Source organism: Arachis hypogaea, chromosome 14, assembly GCF_003086295.3.
Source record: "Arachis hypogaea cultivar Tifrunner chromosome 14, arahy.Tifrunner.gnm2.J5K5, whole genome shotgun sequence".
NCBI classification, from domain to species: Eukaryota; Viridiplantae; Streptophyta; class Magnoliopsida; order Fabales; family Fabaceae; genus Arachis; species Arachis hypogaea.
Window position 1 is genome coordinate 23,383,331 of NC_092049.1, and position 20,179 is coordinate 23,403,509.

At 38.7% G+C, this 20,179-nt stretch overlaps 2 non-coding genes across 2 annotated transcripts; one reads left to right on the top strand and one right to left on the bottom strand.

Moving 5' to 3' along the window:
* Nucleotides 1-1,256: 1,256 nt before the first annotated feature.
* Nucleotides 1,257-1,360, top strand: LOC112746119 (small nucleolar RNA R71). Its single transcript, XR_003174017.1, has one exon. It is a non-coding gene; the product is annotated as a small nucleolar RNA R71 (small nucleolar RNA).
* An 8,750-nt stretch (nt 1,361-10,110) lies between these two features.
* Nucleotides 10,111-10,218, bottom strand: LOC112745508 (small nucleolar RNA R71). The gene has a single exon (XR_003173433.1). It is a non-coding gene; the product is annotated as a small nucleolar RNA R71 (small nucleolar RNA).
* Between the last annotated feature and the right edge of the window lie 9,961 nt (nt 10,219-20,179).

Here is a 20,179-nt window from a genome sequence, read left to right on the forward strand (position 1 = left end):
TTGGCAGCCTGTACCTCAAGGATTCCCAGTTTCTCCATTACAGAGAGTGGCATTTAGTTTATTCCTGACCCCAGGTCACATAGAGCCTTCTCAAAGGTCATGGTGCCTATGTTACAGGGAATTAGGAATTTACCAGGAACCTGTTTCTTTTGAGGTAATTTTTGTCTATCCAATGCATTCAGTTCATTGATTAGCAAGGGAGGTTCATCTTCCCAAGTCTCATTACCAAATAATTTGGCATTCAACTTTATGATTGCACCAAGGTACTTGGCGACTTGCTCTTCAACAATGTCTTCATCTTCTTCAGAAGATGAATATTCATCAGAGCTCATGAATGGTAGAAGGAGGTTCAATGGAATCTCTATGGTCTCTAGATGAGCCTCAGATTCCTTTGGTTCCTCTAAGGGAAACTCCTTATTGTTCACTGAACATCCCAGGAGGTCTTCCTCACTAGGATTCACGTCCTTCTCTTCTCTTGTAGGTTCGGCCATTTTGGTTATATCAATGGCCTTGCACTCTCTCTTTGGATTCTCTTCTGTATTGCTTGGGAGAGTACTAGGAGGAGTTTCAGTGATCTTTTTACTCAGTTGGCCTACTTGTGCCTCCAAATTTCTAATGGAGGACCTTGTTTCATCATGAAACTCAAAGTGGCCTTAGATAGATCAGAGACTCTATTTGCTAAGCTAGATGGATTCTGCTCAGAATTCTCTGTCTATTGCTGAGTGGATGATGAAAAAGGTTTACTATTGTTAAACCTGTTTCTTCCACCATTATTAAAGCCTTGTTGAGGCTTTTGTTGATCCTTTCATGAGAAATTTGGATGATTTCTCCATGAGGGGTTATAGGTGTTTCTATAAGGTTCACCCATGTAATTCACCTCTGCTATTGCAGGGTTCTCAGGATCATAAGCTTCTTCTTCAGAAGATGCCTCTTGAGTACTGTTGGATGCAGCTTGCATTCCATTCAAACTCTGAGAAATCATATTGACTTGCTGAGTCAATATTTTGTTCTGAGCCAATATGGCATTCAGAGCATCAATTTCAAGAACTCCCTTCCTTTGAGGCGTCCCATTACTTACAGGATTCCTCTTAGAAGTGTACATAAACTGGTTGTTAGCAACCATGCCAATGAGTTCCTGAGCTTCTGCAGGCGTTTTCTTTAGGTGAATGGATCCACCTGCAGAATGGTCCAGTAACATCTTTGATAACTCAGACAGACCATCATAGAATATATCCAGAATAGTCCATTCTGAAAGCATGTCAGATGGACACTTTTTGGTCAGTTGCTTATATCTCTCCCAAGCTTCATAGAGGGATTCACCTTCTTTCTGTCTGAAGGTTTGAACATCCACTCTAAGCTTACTAAGCTTTTGAGGAGGAAAGAACTTGGCTAAGAAAGCCGTGACCAGCTTATCTCAAGAGTTCAGGCTATCTTTAGGTTGAGAGTCCAACCATATTCTAGCTCTGTCTCTCACAGCAAACGGGAAAAGCATGAGCCTATAGACCTCGGGATCAACCCCATTGGTTATAACAGTATCACATATCTGCAAGAATTCAGTTAAGAACTGAAAAGGATCTTCAGATGGAAGTCCATGAAACTTGCAGTTTTGTTGCATCAGAGAAACTAGTTGAGGTTTAAGCTCAAAATTGTTTACTCCAATGGTAGGGATGGAGATGCTTCTTCCATGTAAGTTGGAATTTGGTGTAGTAAAGTCACCAAGCATCTTCCTTGCATTGTTGTTATTTTCAGCCATGTCTTCTTCTTTTTCGAAAATTTCTGTCAGATTTTCTCCAGAGAGTTGAGCTTTAGCTTCCCTTAGCTTCCTCTTCAGAGTCCTTTCAGGTTCAGGATCGGCTTCAACAAGAATGTTCTTATCCTTGTTCCTGCTCATATGAAAAAGAAGAGAACACAAAAGAAAATATGGAATCCTCTATGTCACAGTATAGAGATTCCTTATGCAAGAATAAAAAGAGAAGAATATAAGAAGGAGAAGAGGAAAATTCGAACATAGAGAAGAAGATGGGGTTCGAATTTTGGGTGGAAGAGAAGTGTTAGTAGATGAATAAATAAATAGAAGGAGATGAGGAAGAGAAGAATTCGAAAATTAAATAAAATAGAATTAAAATTTAAAGTTAAAAATTCGAAAATTGAAATTGAAATTAAATTAAATTAAAATTAAAACAATTAGTTAATTAAAAAGGAAATTTGAAAAAGAGGGAAGGGATTTTCGAAAATTAGAGAGAGAGGGTTGGTTAGGTAGTTTTGAAAAAGGATAAGAATCAAACAAAAAGTAAAGTGGTTAATTGGAAAAGATTTGAAAATCAAATTTGAAAAGATAACAAGTTAGAAAAGATTTTGGAATCAAATTTTGAAAAAGATGTGATTGAAACTTATTTTGAAAAAGATTTGAAAAAGAAATTTAAAAAGATTTGATTTTGAAAATTAAAGTTGATTACTTGACTAACAAGAAACAAAAAGATTTGATTTTGAAATTTAAAGATTGAACCTTTCTTATTAGGCAAGTAACAAACTTAAGATTTTTGAATCAATCACATTAGTTGTTAGCATTGAATTCGAAAATATGAAATAAAATAAGAAAAAGATTTTGAAAATTAATTTGAAATTTTCGAAAATAATAAAGGAAGAATGAAAAAGATTTGATTTTTTTTTTGAAAAAGATTTGAAAAAGATAGAATTTTTAAATTGAAAATTTGATTTGACTCATAAGAAATGATTAGATTTTAAAAATTTTTGAAAAAGTCAACTCAAATTTCGAAAATTTATGAGAGAAAAAGGGAAAGATATTTTTTTGATTTTTGAATTTTTAATGAAGAAAGAGAAAAACAATGAAAAGACTCAATGCATGAAAGTTTTGGATCAAAACAAATGATGCATGCAAGAACACTATGAATGTCAAGATGAACACCAAGAACTTATTTTTGAAAATTTTTAAGAAAAGAAAAACATGCAAGACACCAAACTTAGAAATTTTCAATGTTTAGACACTAACAAATTAAAAATGCATATGAAAAACAACAAAAGATGCAAAACATGAAAATGTAAAGATCAAACAAAGAAATTCATCAAGAACAACTTGAAGATCATGAAGAATGCAATGCATGAATTTTCGAAAAATGCAAGAAAGATTAAAAACATGCAATTGACACCAAACTTAAAATTTGACTCAAGACTCAAACAAGAAACACAAAAATATTTTTGATTTTATATTTTTTTTTTGGTATTTTTTGAAAATTATTTGAAAAAGAAAAATAAAGATTCCAAAATTTTTAATAAGAATTCCAGGAATCTGCAATGTTAGTCTAAAGCTCCGGTCCAGGAATTAGACATGGCTCACTTGCCAGCCAAGCTTTCAGTGAAAGCTCCGGTCCAAAACACTAGACATGTCCAATGGCCAGCCAAGCTTCAGTAGATACAAATCAGACATATAACAGCTGATACTTCATCCAACTTCATATGCTGATAAGTGGAAGCCTCAGTCCAAATGAATTAGACATGGCTTTACAGCCAGCCAGGCTTCAACATGCTTCATGAAACTCTAGAATTCATTCTTAAAAATTCTGAAGAACATAGAATAATTTATAAATTTTTATTTTTATTTTTTTTCAAAATTAAGAATAATAAAAATAAAAAGCTTAAAATTAAAATAAAATTACCTAATATGAGTAACAAGATAAACCATCAGTTGTCCAAACTCGAACAATCCCCGGCAACGGCGCCAAAAACTTGGTGCACGAAATCGTGATCATTCTTTCCTTGGTAACGGCGCTAAAAACTCAATACGCACATTCATAATATAAGCTCTTTGTCACAACTTCGCACAACTAACCAGCAAGTGCGCTGGGTCGTCCAAGTAATAAACCTTACGTGAGTAAGGGTCGATCCCACGGAGATTGTCGGCTTGAAGCAAGCTATGGTCACCTTGTAAATCTCAGTCAGGCAGATACAAATGGTTATGGAGATTTAATAATTAAAAGATAAATAAAACGTAAAATAAAGATAGAGGTACTTATGTAATTCATTGGTGAGAATTTCAGATAAGCGTACAGAGATGCTTTCGTTCCTCCTGAACCTCTGCTTTCCTGCTGTCTTCATCCAATCAGGTCTACTCCTTTCTATGGAAAGCTGTATATTGGGCATCACCGTTGTCAATGGCTACATCCCGTCCTCTCTGTGAAAATGGTCCGATGCGCTGTCACTGCATGGCTAATCATCTGGATGTTCTCGATCATACTGGAATATGATTTACTATCCTTTTGCGTTTGTCACTACGCCCAGCACTCGCGAGTTTGAAGCTCGTCACAGCCATCCCTTCCCGGATCCTACTCGAAATACCACAGACAAGGTTTAGACTTTTCAGATCTCAGGAATGGCCGTCCATGGGTTCTAACTTATACCACGAAGACTCTGATTAAGGAATCTCAGAGATACTCATTCAATCTAAGGTAAAACGGAAGTGGTTATTAGGCACGCGTTCGTAGGAAATGATGATGAATGTCACGATCATCACATTCATGTTGAAGTGCGAATGAATATCTTAAAAGCGGAATAAGTTGAATTGAATAGAAAAACAGTAGTACTTTGCATTAATTCATGAGGAACAGCAGAGCTCCACACCTTAATCTATGGTGTGTAGAAACTCTACCGTTGAAAATACATAAGTGATAATGGTGTTCATTGGCTTCGGCCCCCAGAGAGGGAACCAGAAGAACCAAGACGTAAATACAATAGTAAAATGTCCTATTTATGCTAAACTAGTTACTAGGGTTACAGAGATAAGTAAATGATGTAGAAATCTACTTCCAGGGCCCACTTTGGTGTGTGCTTGGACTGAGCTTGAAGTTTTCACGTGGAGAGGTCTTCCTTGGAGTTAAACGCCAGTTTGTAATGTGTTTTTGGCGTTTAACTCTGCTTTGCAACTTGTTTCTGGCGTTTGACTCCAGAATTGGGCAGAGAGCTGGCGTTCAACGCCATTTTGCGTCATCTAAACTCGGGCAACGTATGGACTATTATATATTGCTGGAAAGATCTGGATGTCTACTTTCCAACGCAATTAAAAGCGCGCCATTTGGAGTTCTGTAGCTCCAGAAAATCCACTTTGAGTGCAGGGAGGTCAGAATCCAACAGCATCTGCAGTCCTTAGTCAGCCTCTGAATCTGATTTTTGCTCAAGTCCCTCAATTTCAGCCAGAAAATACCTGAAATCACAGAAAAATACACAAACTCATAGTAAAGTCTAGAAATATGAATTTTAATTAAAAACTAATAAAAATATAATAAAAACTAACTAAATCATACTAAAAACATACTAAAAATAATGCCAAAAAGCGTATAAATTATCCGCTCATCAGTTGTCTGTCAACAACCCTACGTGATCTCAGAGCAAGTATTAACTTAATACTTGCATCACTAATAAAGAAATTCTGTTTGACTCACAAAGTTAAACCTACTTGCATATGTCTTCAACTCGCTGATGGCTCTGTTAAGCTTCCATCAAGCATGATTGAGAACATGATTGTTAGGGTTGGACCCTTTGCTTTTCCCATAGTCTTTGTGGTACTGGAAATGGACGAGCACAAGAGTGCAACCCTCATCCTAGGAAGACCCTTCCTAGCTACAGGACGGACCCTCATTGACGTTCAGAAAGGGGAAGTAACTTTGAGAGTCAATGAGGATGAGTTTGTACTAAATGCTGTCAAAGCCATGCAGCATCCAGAAACTCCAAAGGAGTGCATGAGTATTGATATCATTGATTCCGTGGTAGAAGAAGTGAAGATGGATGAGAGACTCAAAGAAGAGCTGAACGACATCTTTTATGATGCTCAGCCTAAGTTAGAGGAGCCAAGGGAAATAAAGGAGCCTCTGAAAACTCCTAAGGAGGAGGACAAGTGATGAGCGGATAATTTATACGCTTTTTGGCATTTTTTAGTATGTTTTTAGTAGGATCTAGTTACTTTTAGGGATGTTTTCATTAGTTTTTATGTTAAATTCACATTTCTGGACTTTACTATGAGTTTGTGTGTTTTTCTGTGATTTCAGGTATTTTCTGGCTGAAATTGAGGGACTTGAGCAGAAATCAGATTCAGAGGTTGAAAAAGGACTGCTGATGCTGTTGGATTCTGACCTCCCTGCACTCAAAGTGGATTTTCTGGAGCTACAGAACTCGAAATGGCGCGCTTCCAATTGCGTTGGAAAGTAGACATCCAGGGCTTTCCAGCAATATATAATAGTCCATACTTTGGCCAAGAATGGATGACGTCAACTGGCGTTCAACGCCAGCCTTCTGCCCAAATCTGGCGTCCAGCGCCAAAAAAGGATCCAAAACCAGAGTTGAACGCCCAAACTGGCACAGAAACTGGCGTTCAACTCCACAAATGGCCTCTGCACGTGCTACACTTAAGCTCAGCCCAAACACACACCAAGTGGGCCCCGGAAGTGGATTTATGCATCAATTACTTATTCATGTAAACCCTAGTGACTAATTTATTATAAATAGGACCTCTTACTATTGTATTAGACGTCTTTTGGACCATCTTTGGACGCCTGGTTCTTAGATCAGAGGGGCTGGCCTCTCGGCCATGCCTGGACCTTCACTTATGTATTTTTAACGGTAGAGTTTCTACACTCCATAGATTAAGGTGTGGAGCTCTACTGTTCCTCAAAGATTAATGCAAAGTACTTCTGTTTTCTATTCAACTTATCTTATTTCACTTCTAAGATATCCATTCGCACCCAAGAACGTGATGAAGGTGATGATTATGTGTGACGCTCATCACCATTCTCCCCTATGAACACGTGCCTGACAAACACTTCTGTTCTACATGAAATAAGCTAGAATGAATATCTCTTAGATCTCCTAACCAGAATCTTCGTGGCGTAAGCTAGAATGATGGCGGCATTCAAGAGAATCCAGAAAGTCTAAACCTTGTCTGTGGTATTCCGAGTAGGATTCAATGATTGAATGACTGTGACGAGCTCTGAACTCGCGATTGCAGGGCGTTAGTGACAGACGCAAAAGGATAGTAAATCCTATTCCAGCATGATCGAGAACCGACAGATGAATAGCCGTGCCGTGACAGGGTGCGTGAGCATATTATTCACTGAGAGGATAAGATGAAGCCATTGGCAAGGGTGATGCCTCCAGACGATTAGCCGTGCCGTGACAGGGCATTGGATCATTTTCCCGTGAGATGACCGAAAGTAGCCATTGACAGTGGTGATGTATCACATAAAGCCAGCCATGGAAAGGAGTAAGACTGATTGGATGAAGATAGCAGGAAAGCAGAGGTTCAGAGGAACGAAAAGCATCTCCATTCGCTTATCTGAAATTCCTACCAATGATTTACATAAGTATCTCTATCCCTATTTTATTATTCATTATTCGAAAACCATATCACTGTTTTATATCTGCCTGACTGAGATTTACAAGGTGACCATAGCTTGCTTCATACCAACAATCTCCGTGGGATTCGACCCTTACTCACGTAAGGTATTACTTGGACGACCCAGTGCACTTGCTGGTTAGTTGTATCGAAGTTGTGACAATCATGAATTAAGATAAGAGCACCAAGCTTTGGAGCCATTACCAGGATTTGTTCGAGCCTGGAGATCACAATTTCGTGCACCAAGTTTTTGGCGCCGTTGCCGGGGATTGTTCGAGTTTGGACAACTGACGGCTCATCTTGTTGCTCAGATTGGGTAATTTTCTTTTCGTTTTCTTTTCAAAAATTTTTCAAAAATATTTTTCAAAAATTTCTCTTTTGTTTTCGAAAAAAATAAAAATGTTTTCAAAAATTTATTCAAAATTTTTAAGAATGAATTCTAGTGTTTCATGAAGCATGTGAAGCCTGGCTGGCTGTAAAGCCATGTCTAAATTCATTTGGACTGAGGCTTGCAATTTGTTATCAAGAGCAAATTAGTTGTTGCTCATCCACCTGCTACTGATCCATGATCACCTGCTGAAGCTTGGCTGGCCATTGGCCATGTCTAGTGTTTTGGACTGGAGCTTTCATTGAAAGCTTGGCTGGCTAGTGAGCCATGTCTAATTCCTGGACTGAAGCTTTAGACTAACATGGCAAGATTCCTGGAATTCATATTAAAAATTTTGGAATCCTTATTTTTTCTTTTTCATACTATTTTCGAAAAAAATCCAAAAAAATTAGAAAATCATAAAAATCAAAAATATTTTTGTGTTTCTTGTTTGAGTCTTGAGTCATATCATAAGTTTGGTGTCAATTGCATATGCATCTTGCATTTTTTCGAAAATATCATGCATTCATAGTGTTCTTCATGATCTTCAAGTTGTTCTTGGTAAGTCTTCTTGTTTGATCTTGATGATTTTTTATTTTGTGTCTTTTCATGTTTATCATATGCATTCTTGAATTCTTAGTGTCTAGGCATTAAAGAATTCTAAGTTTGGTGTCTTGCATGTTTTCTTTGCATTAAAAATTTTTCAAAAATAAGTTCTTGATGTTCATCATGACATTCAAAGTGTTCTTGATGTTCATCTTGACATTCATAGCATTCTTGCATGCATTCATTGTTTTGATCTAAAAATTTCATGCATTGCATCATTTTTCATGTTTTTCTCTCTCATCATAAAAATTTCAAAAATAAAAAAAATATCTTTCCCTTTTTCTCTCATCAAATTCGAAAATTTGGATTGACTTTTTCAAAATTTTTTAAAATCAAGTTGTTGCCAATGAGTCAAATCAAATTTTCAATTTGAAAATCTTATCTTTTTCAAAATCTTTTTCAAAAAATCAAATCTTTTTCAAAATTCTTAGTTATTTTCGAAAATTCCAAAAATGTTTTTCAAAAATCTTTTTCTTATTTTTATACCAAATTTTCAAAAATAACATAAACAATTAATGTTTTGATTCAAAAATTTGAAGTTTGTTACTTGTTTGTTAAGAAAGATTCAAACTTTAAGTTCTAGAATCATATCTTGTGATTTCTTATGAATCAAGTCATTAATTGTGATTTTAAAAATCAAATCTTTTTCAAAAACTAATTTCAATCATATCTTTTCAAAAATATCTTCTTATCTTATCTTTTTCAAAAATATCTTTTCAAAATATCTTTCCTAACTTCCTAACTTCTTATCTTTTCAAAATTTGTTTCAACTAACTAACTAACTTTTTGTTTGTTTCTTAACTTTTTCAAAACCACCTAACTAACTCTCTCTCTCTAATTTTCGAAAATATCTTCCCTCTTTTTCAAAAATTTCTTTTTAATTAACTAATTATTTTTATTTTTTATTTTTGATTTCAAAAATTTTCGAAAATTACTAACATTTTTCAAAAACCATTTTCAAAAATCACTAACTCTTTTTCAAAATAATTTTCGAAAATTATCCTTCCTCCATCCTATTCTATTTATTCATTCATATCCTAACATCTCATCTCACATCTCTTCCATCTGTACAGTTGTGTTTCTTCCTTTACATGACATCCTTTATCTCCCCCTTTTCTTCCACTCACAAAGGGATCCCTATACTGTGGTATAAAGGATCTCTATTATTATTATTATTATTTTTCTGTGCCTTCTTCTTTGTCATATGAGCAGGAGCAAGGATAAGAACATTCTTGTGGAAGCAGATCTAGAACCGGAAAGGACTCTGAAGAGAAAATTAAGAGAAGCCAAAATACAACAATCCAGAGATAACCTTTCAGAAATTTTCGAACAGGAAGAGGAGATGGCAGCCGAAAATAATAATAATGTAAGGAAGATGCTTGGTGACTTCACTGCACCTAATTCCAATTTACATGGAAGAAGCATCTCCATTCCTGCCATTGGAGCAAACAACTTTGAGCTGAAACCTCAATTAGTTTCTCTGATGCAGCAGAACTGCAAGTTTCATGGACTTCCATCTGAAGATCCTTTTCAGTTCTTAACTGAATTCTTGCAGATATGTGATACTGTTAAGACTAATGGAGTAAATCCTGAAGTCTACAGGCTCATGCTTTTCCCTTTTGCTGTAAGAGACAGAGCTAGATTATGGTTGGATTCTCAACCTAAAGACAGCCTGAACTCTTGGGATAAGCTGGTCACGGCTTTCTTAGCCAAGTACTTTCCTCCTCAAAAGCTGAGCAAGCTTAGAGCTGATGTTCAAACCTTCAGACAGAAAGAAGGTGAATTCCTCTATGAAGCTTGGGAAAGATACAAACAGTTGACCAAAAAGTGTCCTTCTGACATGCTTTCAGAATGGACCATCCTGGATATATTCTATGATGGTTTATCTGAGCTATCAAAGATGTCACTGGACACTTCTGCAGGTGGATCCATTCACTTAAAGAAAACGCCTGCAGAAGCTCAAGAACTCATTGACATGGTTGCTAATAACCAGTTCATGTACACTTCTGAAAGGAATCCTGTGAGTAATGGGACGCCTATGAAGAAGGGAGTTCTTGAGGTTGATACTCTGAATGCCATATTGGCTCAGAATAAAATATTGACTCAGCAAGTCAATATGATCTCTCAGAGTCTGCATGGAATGCAAGCTGCATCCAACAGTACTCAAGAGGCATCTTCTGAAGAAGAAGCCTATGATCCTGAGAACCCTGCAATAGCAGAGGTAAATTACTTAGGTGAACCTTATGGAAACACCTATAACTCAACATGGAGAAATCATCCAAATTTCTCATGGAAGGATCAAAAGCCCCAACAAGGCTTTAATAATGGTGGAAGAAACAGGTTTAGCAATAGCAAACCTTTTCCATCATCAACTCAGCAACAGACAGAGAACTCTGAACAAAATGCTTCTAATTTAGCAAATCTAGTCTCTGATCTATCTAAGGCCACTGTAAGTTTCATGAATGAAACAAGATCTTCCATTAGAAATCTGGAAGCACAAGTGGGCCAGCTGAGTAAAAGGATCACTGAAATCCCTCCTAGTACTCTCCCAAGCAATACAGAAGAGAACCCAAAAGGAAAGTGCAAGGCCATTGACATAAGTGCCATGGCCGAACCTGAGAGGAGAGGAGAGGACGTGAATCCCAAGGAGAAAGACCTCCAGGGACGTCCAGTGATCAATAAGGAGCGTCCTTCTGGGAAACCAAAGGACTCTGAGACTCATCTAGAGACCATAGAGATTCCATTGAACCTCCTTATACCCTTCATGAGCTCTGATGAGTATTCCTCTTCTGAAGAGAATGAGGATGTTACTGAAGAGCAAACTGCCAAGTTTCTTGGTGCAATCATGAAGCTGAATGCCAAATTATTTGGCATTGATACTTGGGAAGTTGAACCTCCCTTGTTCATCAATGAACTAAGTGATCTGGATCAACTGACATTGCCTCAGAAGAGACAGGATCCTGAAAAGTTCATAATACCCTGTACCATAGGCACCATGATATTTAAGGCTCTATGTGACCTTGGTTCAGGAATAAACCTCATGCCCCTCTCTGTAATAGAGAAACTGGGAATCTATGGGGTGCAAGCTGCTAAAATCTCACTAGAGATGGCAGACAGCTCAAGAAAACAGGCTTATGGACAGGTAGAAGATGTATTAGTAAAGGTTGAGGGCCTTTACATACCTGCTGATTTCATAGTCCTGGATACTGGAAAGGAAGAGGATGAATCCATCATCCTAGGAAGACCTTTCCTGGCCACAGCAAGAGCTGTGATTGATGTTGACAGAGGTGAAATATTCCTTCAATGGAATGAGAACTCCCTTGTATTCAAAACTCAAGGATCCCCCTCTGCAACCATGGAGAGGAAGCAGGAATAGCTTCTCTCCCAGCAGAGTCAACCAGAGCCCCCACAGTCAAACTCTAAGTTTGGTGTTGGGAGGCCACAACCAAACTCTAAGTTTGGTGTTGAACTCCCATATCCAAACTCTAAGTTTGGTGTTGGAGAGTCTCAACAAAGCTCTGCACATCTGTGAGGCTCCATGAGAGTCCACTGTCAAGCTATTGACATTAAAGAAGCGCTTGTTGGGAGGCAACCCAATGTTATCTAATTCTTATTTTTATTGTTTTTCATGTTTTCTTAGGTTGATGATCATGTGGAGTCACAAAATAAACAAAAAAATCAAAAACAGGAATCAAAAACAGCAGAAGAAAAATCACACCCTGGAGGAGCATCTGTCTGGCGTTCAAACGCCAGAACAGAGCATAGTTCTGGCGCTGAACGCCCAGAATGGGAGCATCCTGGCGCTGAACGCCCAGAACAAGCATGGTTCTGGCGTTCAAAGCTGAGTCACAATCTGAAAAGGTTCACCCAGTTATGTGTCTGTGGCATTTATGTATCCGGTGGTAATACTGGAAAACAAAGTGCTTAGGGCCACGGCCAAGACTCATAAAGAAGCTGTGTTCAAGAATCATCACACTGAACTAAGAGAATCAATAACACTATCTGAATTCTGAGTTCCTATAGATGCCAATCACTCTGAGCTTCAATGGATAAAGTGAGATGCCAAAACTGTTCAGAAGCAAAAAGCTACTAGTCCCGCTCATCTAATTAGAATCTGAGCTTCATTCAAAAACTCTGAGATATTATTGCTTCTCAACCTATTAGTCTTCTATTTTATTTGTCTATTTGCTTGAGGACAAGCAACAGTTTAAGTTTGGTGTTGTGATGACTGGATATTTTATACGCTTTTTGGGGATAATTTCATATAGTTTTGAGTATGTTTTAGTTAGTTTTTAGTCTATTTCTAGTAGTTTTTAGGAAAAATTCATATTTCTAGACTTTACTATGAGTTGTGTATTTTTCTGTAATTTCAGGTATTTTTCTGGCTGAAATTGAAGGAGCTGAGCAAAAATCTGATTCAGGCTGAAAAAGGACTGCTGATGCTGTTGGATTCTGACCTCCCTGCACTCAAAGTGGATTTTCGGGAGCTACAAAACTCGAAATGGCGTGCTTCCAATTGCGTTGGAAAGTAGACATCCAGGGCTTTCCAGCAATATATAATAGTCCATACTTTGCACAAGAATAGACGACGTAAACTGGCGTTCAACGCCAGTCCTCTGCCCAATTCTGGCGTCCAGCGCCAGAAAAGGATCAAAAACTGGAGTTGAACGCCCAAACTGGCACAAAAACTGGCGTTCAACTCCACAAATGGCCTCTGCACGTGGATTGCTTAAAGTCTCAGCCCCAGCACACACCAAGTGGGCCCCAGCACACCAAGTGGGCCCCAGAAGTGGATCTCTGCATCATCCATCATAGTCCACTCATATTTTGTAACCCTAGGCTACTAGTTTAGTATTTAAACAACTTTTAGAGACTTATTTTGTATCTCATGACATTTTAGATCTAAACTTTGTATTCTCTGACGGCATGAGTCTCTAAACCCCATTGTTGGGGGTGAGGAGCTCTGCTGTGTCTCAATGAATTAATGCAAGTATTCCTGTTTTCCATTCAAACACGCTTGTTCCTATCTAAGATGTTCATTCGCGCTTAACTGTGATGAAGGTGATGATCTGTGACATTCATCACCTTCCTCAAACCATGAACGTGTGCCTGAAAACCACCTCCGTTCTATATCCGATTGAATGAGTATCTCTTAGATTCTTTAATCAGAATCTCCGTGGTATAAGCTAGAACTGATGGCGGCATTCATGAGAATCCGGAAAGTCTAAGCCTTGTCTGTGGCATTCCGAGTAGGATTCAAGGATTGAATGACTGTGACGAGCTTCAAACTCCTGAAGGCTGGGCGTTAGTGACAGACGCAAAAGGATAGTAAATCCTATTCCAACCAGATCGAGAACCAACCGGTGATTAGCCGTGCTGTGACAGAGCGCGTGAGCGTAGTTTTCACTGGAAGGATGGAAGGTAGCCATTGACAACGGTGATCCACCAACACACAGCTTGCCATAGGAGGACGTGCGTGCGTGAATCAGAAGACAGAGGAAAGCAGAGATTCAGAAGACAAAGCATCTCCAAAACTCCAACATATTCTCCATTACTACACAACAAGTAACTTTTAATTTATGCTCTACTGGTTATTCATAATTCAACTGATAAACATAATTGACTTCCTGACTAAGATTTACAAGATAACCATAGATTGCTTCAAACCAACAATCTCTGTGGGATTCGACCCTTACTCACGTAAGGTATTACTTGGACGACCCAGTGCACTTGCTGGTTAGTTGTGCGAAGTTGTAAGAGAGTAATGTGAACAGTAACATTACAATTTCGTGCACCAAGTTTTTGGCGCCATTGCCGGGGATTGTTCGTGTTTGAACAACTGACGGATTATTTTGTTGCTTAGATTAGGAAAAATCTTTCTTTTTGGTTTAGAGTCTTTTATTAATTAACCCTTGTTAAAATACTTTAAACTTATAGCTCAGTTATTTAGAACGTGGTGTTTATGTTCATGATAATTGGCTATCATATTTTTAAAAACCTTTTTCAAAAATAATTTTTCTATTAAATCCTGTGCCAAACTTTAAGTTTGGTGTTTTCAAAAATAATCTTTCTTAAAATTTTTGAAGGTCCCATAACTCATTTGGCTAGAACATTAATTTGATTGGGTTAGAATCTTTTATAATCTTTTCAAAACCTTCTTTTTCAAAAATATTTTTTCTATTAAATCTTGTGCCAAACTTTAAGTTTGGTGTTTTCTTGTTGATTCCCCTTTGATTTTCGAAAATTTTGGTTTGGTTTTCTAAAAAATTTAAGTTTGGTGTTCTTCCTTCATGTTCTTGTGTTCTTGTGAGTCTTCAAAGTGTTCTTGAGTTTCCTTGTGTCTTGATCTAAAAATTTTTAAGTTTGGTGTTCCTTGGTGTTTTCCCTCCAAATTTTTCGAAAACAAGGAGCATTAGATCTAAAAATTTTAAATCTTGTACTATCTTATTGTTTTTCTCTCTCCTCACTAAATTCAAAAAAATATCTTTTCAAAATATCTCTTCTAACTTCCTAACTTCTTATCTTTTCAAAATCTGTTTCAACTAACTAACTAACTTTTTGTTTGTTTCTTAACTTTTTCAAAACTACCTAACTAACTCTCTCTCTCTAATTTTCAAAAATATCTTCCCTCTTTTTCAAAAATTTCGTTTTTTTTAACTAATTATTTTTAATTTTTTTTTTACGAAAAAAAAAAATTTATTTCAAAATTCAAATTCTTTTTAGTTATTTTATTTTATTTAAGTATTTACTTCTTATAAAATAAAATAAATAAAAAGGTAAATCAGTCCAAGTTATATCCATAGATCCATCATGGACATAAGTGGAGATGGACAGTCCAGGAGGACTTTGGGGTCATATTCTAACCCCTCTACTGCTTCGTATGGGAGTAGCATATGCATACCCTCCATTGGAGTTAGTAGCTTTGAGTTGAATCCTCAGCTCATTATCATGGTGCAGCAAAGTTGCCAGTATTCCGGTCTTCCACAGGAAGAACCTACAGAGTTTCTGGCACGATTTTTACAAATTGCTGACACAGTACATGATAAGGAAATAGATCAGGATGTCTACAGACTATTACTGTTTCCATTTGCTGTAAAAGATCAAGCTAAAAGGTGGTTAAATAACCAACCTAAGGCCAGCATAAGAACATGGAAACAGCTGACAGAAAAATTCCTGAATCAATATTTCCCTCCAAAAAGGATGACACAGCTAAGGCTGGACATCCAAGGCTTTGAACAAGGAGATAATGAATCTCTTTATGATGCCTGGGAGAGATACAGAGAGATGCTACGAAAATGCCCCTCTGAAATGTTTTCAGAGTGGGTTCAGTTAGACATCTTCTACTATGGGCTTGCAGAAGGAGCTCAGATGTCTTTAGATTACTCAGCTGGTGGATCTATCCATATGAGAAAGACAATTGAAGAAGCTCAAGAGCTCATTGATACAGTTGCCAGGAATCAGCATCTGTATCTAAGCAGCAACCCTTCCATGAATGAAGAGGTTAAAACAGTAACTGCTGAATTCAGTACTGTAAAACAAGCTGCTGAATTCAATCAGCAATTAGATTTTCTAACAAAGCAGCTAGCTGAATTCAAAGACAGGTTACAGGAGACAAGGATAGCTAATATGCATATGGAAGAACAGTTTAAGCAAACAAAGCAGCAGCTATCAAAGCAAATAGCAGAAGAATGCCAAGCAGTTCAATTAAGAAGTGGGAAAACATTAAATACCCCACCTCAAGGCATCAAAAATTCAAGAAATGAGCAACCCACCAAAGATTCCCCTGAGGACAGTAAGAGCCCAGGGAAAAATAATTCTGGCACTAAAACGCCAGAAAATAGGTGGAAGGCTGGCACTGAACGCCTAGACCATGCCCAAAACTGGCGTTCAGCGCCAGAAACAAGGCAGGATTGGCGTTCAACGCCAGAAATGGGCAAGAATCTGGCGTTGAACGCCCAAATGGGGCAGAATCCAGCGCTGAACGCCCAACAGGGGCACATTTCTGGCGTTCAGACGCCAGGAACAGATAGTGAGTTGGCATTTAACGTCACTCCAGCTTCTGACTCTGGTACTCAATTGCCAGTGAGGGATCAGACACACACAAGTGCTGATAACAACCCCTCTAAAAAGGCTTCTTTAACCACTAAGGTTGAGGAATATAAAGCCAAGATACCTTATCCTCAAAAACTCCGGAAAGAGGAGCAGGATAAGCAATTTGCTCGCTTTGCAGATTATCTAAGGACTCTTGAAATAAAGATTCCATTTGCAGAGGCACTTGAGCAAATACCTTCTTATGCCAAGTTCATGAAAGAGATCTTGAGTCATAAGAAGGAGTGGAGAGAAACAGAAAGAGTTCTCCTCACTGAAGAATGCAGTGCAGTCATTCTGAAAAGCTTTCCTGAAAAGCTTAAAGACCCTGGGAGTTTTCTGATACCATGCATATTAGAAGGTGATTGCACCAAGACAGCTCTATGCGATCTTGGGGCGAGCATCAACCTGATACCTGCATCCACTATCAGGAAGCTTGGCTTAACTGAAGAAGTTAAACCAACCCGGATATGTCTCCAACTTGTTGATGGTTCCACTAAATACCCATCAGGCGTGATTGAGGACATGATTGTCAGAGTTGGGCCATTCGCCTTTCCCACTGACTTTGTTGTGCTGGAAATGGAGGAGCACAAGAGTGCTACTCTCATTCTAGGAAGACCCTTCCTAGCAACTGGACGATCCCTCATTGACGTCCAGCAAGGGGAAATAACCCTGAGAGTCAACGATGACGAGTTCAAGTTGAACGCTGTCAAAGCCATGCAGCATCCAGACACATCAACAGACTGCATGAAAGTTGACCTTATTGACTCTTTGGTAGAAGAGATCAACATGGCTGAGAGTCTCGAATCAGAGTTGGAAAACATCTTTAAAGATGTTCAGCCTGATTTAGAGGATTCAGGGGACATGAAAGAGCCTCTGAACTTTCTTCTGAAAGAGGAAAAACCTCCTAAACCCGAGCTCAAGCCACTGCCACCATCCTTGAAATATGTATTTCTAGGAGAAGGTGACACTTTTCCAGTGATCATAAGCTCTGCTTTAAATTCACAGGAAGAGGAAGCACTTATTCAAGTGCTAAGGACACACAAGACAGCTCTTGGGTGGTCCATAGGTGACCTTAAGGGCATAAGCCCAGCTAGATGCATGCACAAAATCCTATTGGAGGATAATGCCAAACCAGTGGTTCAACCACAGAGGTGGCTAAATCCAGCCATGAAGGAAGTGGTGCAGAAAGAGGTCACCAAATTACTAGAGGCTGGGATTATTTATCCCATTTCTGATAGCCCCTGGGTGAGCCCTGTTCAAGTCGTCCCAAAAAAGGGAGGCATGACAGTGATTCATAATGAAAAAAATGAACTGGTTCCTACAAGAACAGTTACAGGGTGGCGCATGTGTATTGACTACAGAAGGCTCAATACAGCCACCAGAAAGGATCATTTTCCTTTACCATTCATAGACCAGATGCTAGAGAGACTAGCAGGTCATGATTATTACTGCTTTTTGGATGGCTACTCAGGCTATAACCAGATTGCAGTAGATCCCCAGGATCAAGAGAAAACAGCATTCACATGTCCATCCGGAGTGTTTGCTTATAGAAGGATGCCCTTTGGGCTATGCAATGCACCTGCAACCTTCCAGAGATGCATGCTCTCTATTTTCTCTGATATGGTAGAAAAATTTCTGGAAGTCTTCATGGATGACTTCTCAGTATATGGAGACTCATTCAGCTCCTGTCTTGATCACCTGAAACTTGTTCTGAAAAGATGCCAAGAAACCAACCTAGTTTTAAACTGGGAAAAGTGTCACTTCATGGTGACTGAAGGAATTGTTCTTGGGCATAAGATCTCAAACAAGGGAATAGAGGTGGATCAAGCAAAAATAGAGGTAATTAAAAAATTACCACCACCTGCCAATGTTAAGGAAATCAGAAGCTTTCTGGGGCATGCAGGATTCTATAGGAGGTTTATAAAGGATTTTTCAAAAATTGCAAAACCTCTAAGCAATCTGCTAGCTGCGGACACGCCATTTGTGTTTGACACAGCATGCCTGCAGGCGTTTGAAACGCTGAAAGCTAAGCTGGTCACAGCACCAGTCATTTCTGCACCAGACTGGACATTGCCATTTGAGTTAATGTGTGATGCCAGTGATCATGCCATTGGTGCAGTATTGGGACAGAGGCATGACAAGCTTCTGCATGTCATTTATTATGCCAGTCGCATTTTAAATGATGCCCAGAAAAATTACACAACCACAGAAAAGGAATTACTTGCAGTGGTTTACGCCATTGACAAGTTCAGATCCTACTTAGTAGGATCAAAGGTGATTGTGTATACTGACCATGCTGCTCTTAAGTATCTACTCACAAAGCAGGATTCAAAACCCAGGCTCATCAGATGGGTATTGCTTCTGCAAGAGTTTGATATAGAAATAAGAGACAGAAAAGGGACAGAGAACCAAGTAGCTGATCATCTGTCCCGGATAGAGCCAGTGGAAGGGACGTCCCTCCCCTTCCTTGAGATCTCTGAGACATTCCCTGATGAGCATCTATTTGCCATTCAGGAAGCACCATGGTTTGCCGATATTGCAAACTACAAAGCTGCAAGGTTCATACCCAAGGAGTACAATAGAATACAAAAAAAGAAACTAATTACTGATGCAAAGTACTACCTGTGGGATGAGCCCTATCTCTTTAAGAGATGTGCAGACGGAATTATCCGTAGGTGTGTCCCTAGAGAGGAAGCACAGAGAATCTTATGGCATTGCCATGGATCTCAATATGGAGGCCATTTCGGAGGTGAGCGAACAGCCACCAAGGTCCTCCAATGTGGCTTCTATTGGCCCACACTCTATAAAGATTCCCGAGAGTTTGTACGTAATTGTGACAGTTGCCAAAGAGCTGGTAATCTGCCTCATGGTTACGCCATGCCTCAACAAGGAATCTTGGAAATAGAGTTGTTTGATGTATGGGGAATTGACTTCATGGGACCTTTTCCACCATCATACTCAAACACTTATATTCTGGTGGCAGTTGACTATGTATCAAAATGGGTTGAGGCTATTGCCACACCCACCAATGATACTAAAACAGTGCTGAAGTTCCTCCAGAAACATATCTTTAGCAGGTTTGGTGTCCCTAGAGTGTTAATCAGTGATGGGGGCACTCACTTCTGCAACAAACAGCTTTACTCTGCCATGGTTCGGTATGGAATTCACCACAAAGTGGCCACTCCATATCATCCACAGACCAATGGGCAAGCTGAAGTCTCTAATAGAGAATTAAAGAGAATCCTGGAACGGACAGTAAATACCCGTAGAAAGGATTGGGCAAGGAGCTTGGATGATGCTCTGTGGGCTTACAGAACAGCATTCAAGACCCCTATAGGAACCTCTCCATACCAACTAGTGTATGGTAAGGCATGCCACTTGCCCGTGGAACTGGAACATAAGGCCTACTGGGCAACCAGATTCCTAAACTTAGATGCCAAATTAGCAGGAGAAAAAAGATTGCTCCAGCTAAATGAGCTAGAGGAATTCAGATTCACAGCTTTCGAAAATGCCAAGCTTTATAAAGAAAAATCAAAAAAATGGCATGACAGAAAGCTGTCATCTAGAATCTTTAAACCAGGACAAAAGGTCCTGTTGTTTAACTCTAGACTCAGGCTATTCCCCGGGAAACTGAAATCCCGGTGGAGGGGACCATACGTGATTACAAGTGTGTCACCATATGGTTATGTGGAGCTTCAAGATATTGATTCTGATAA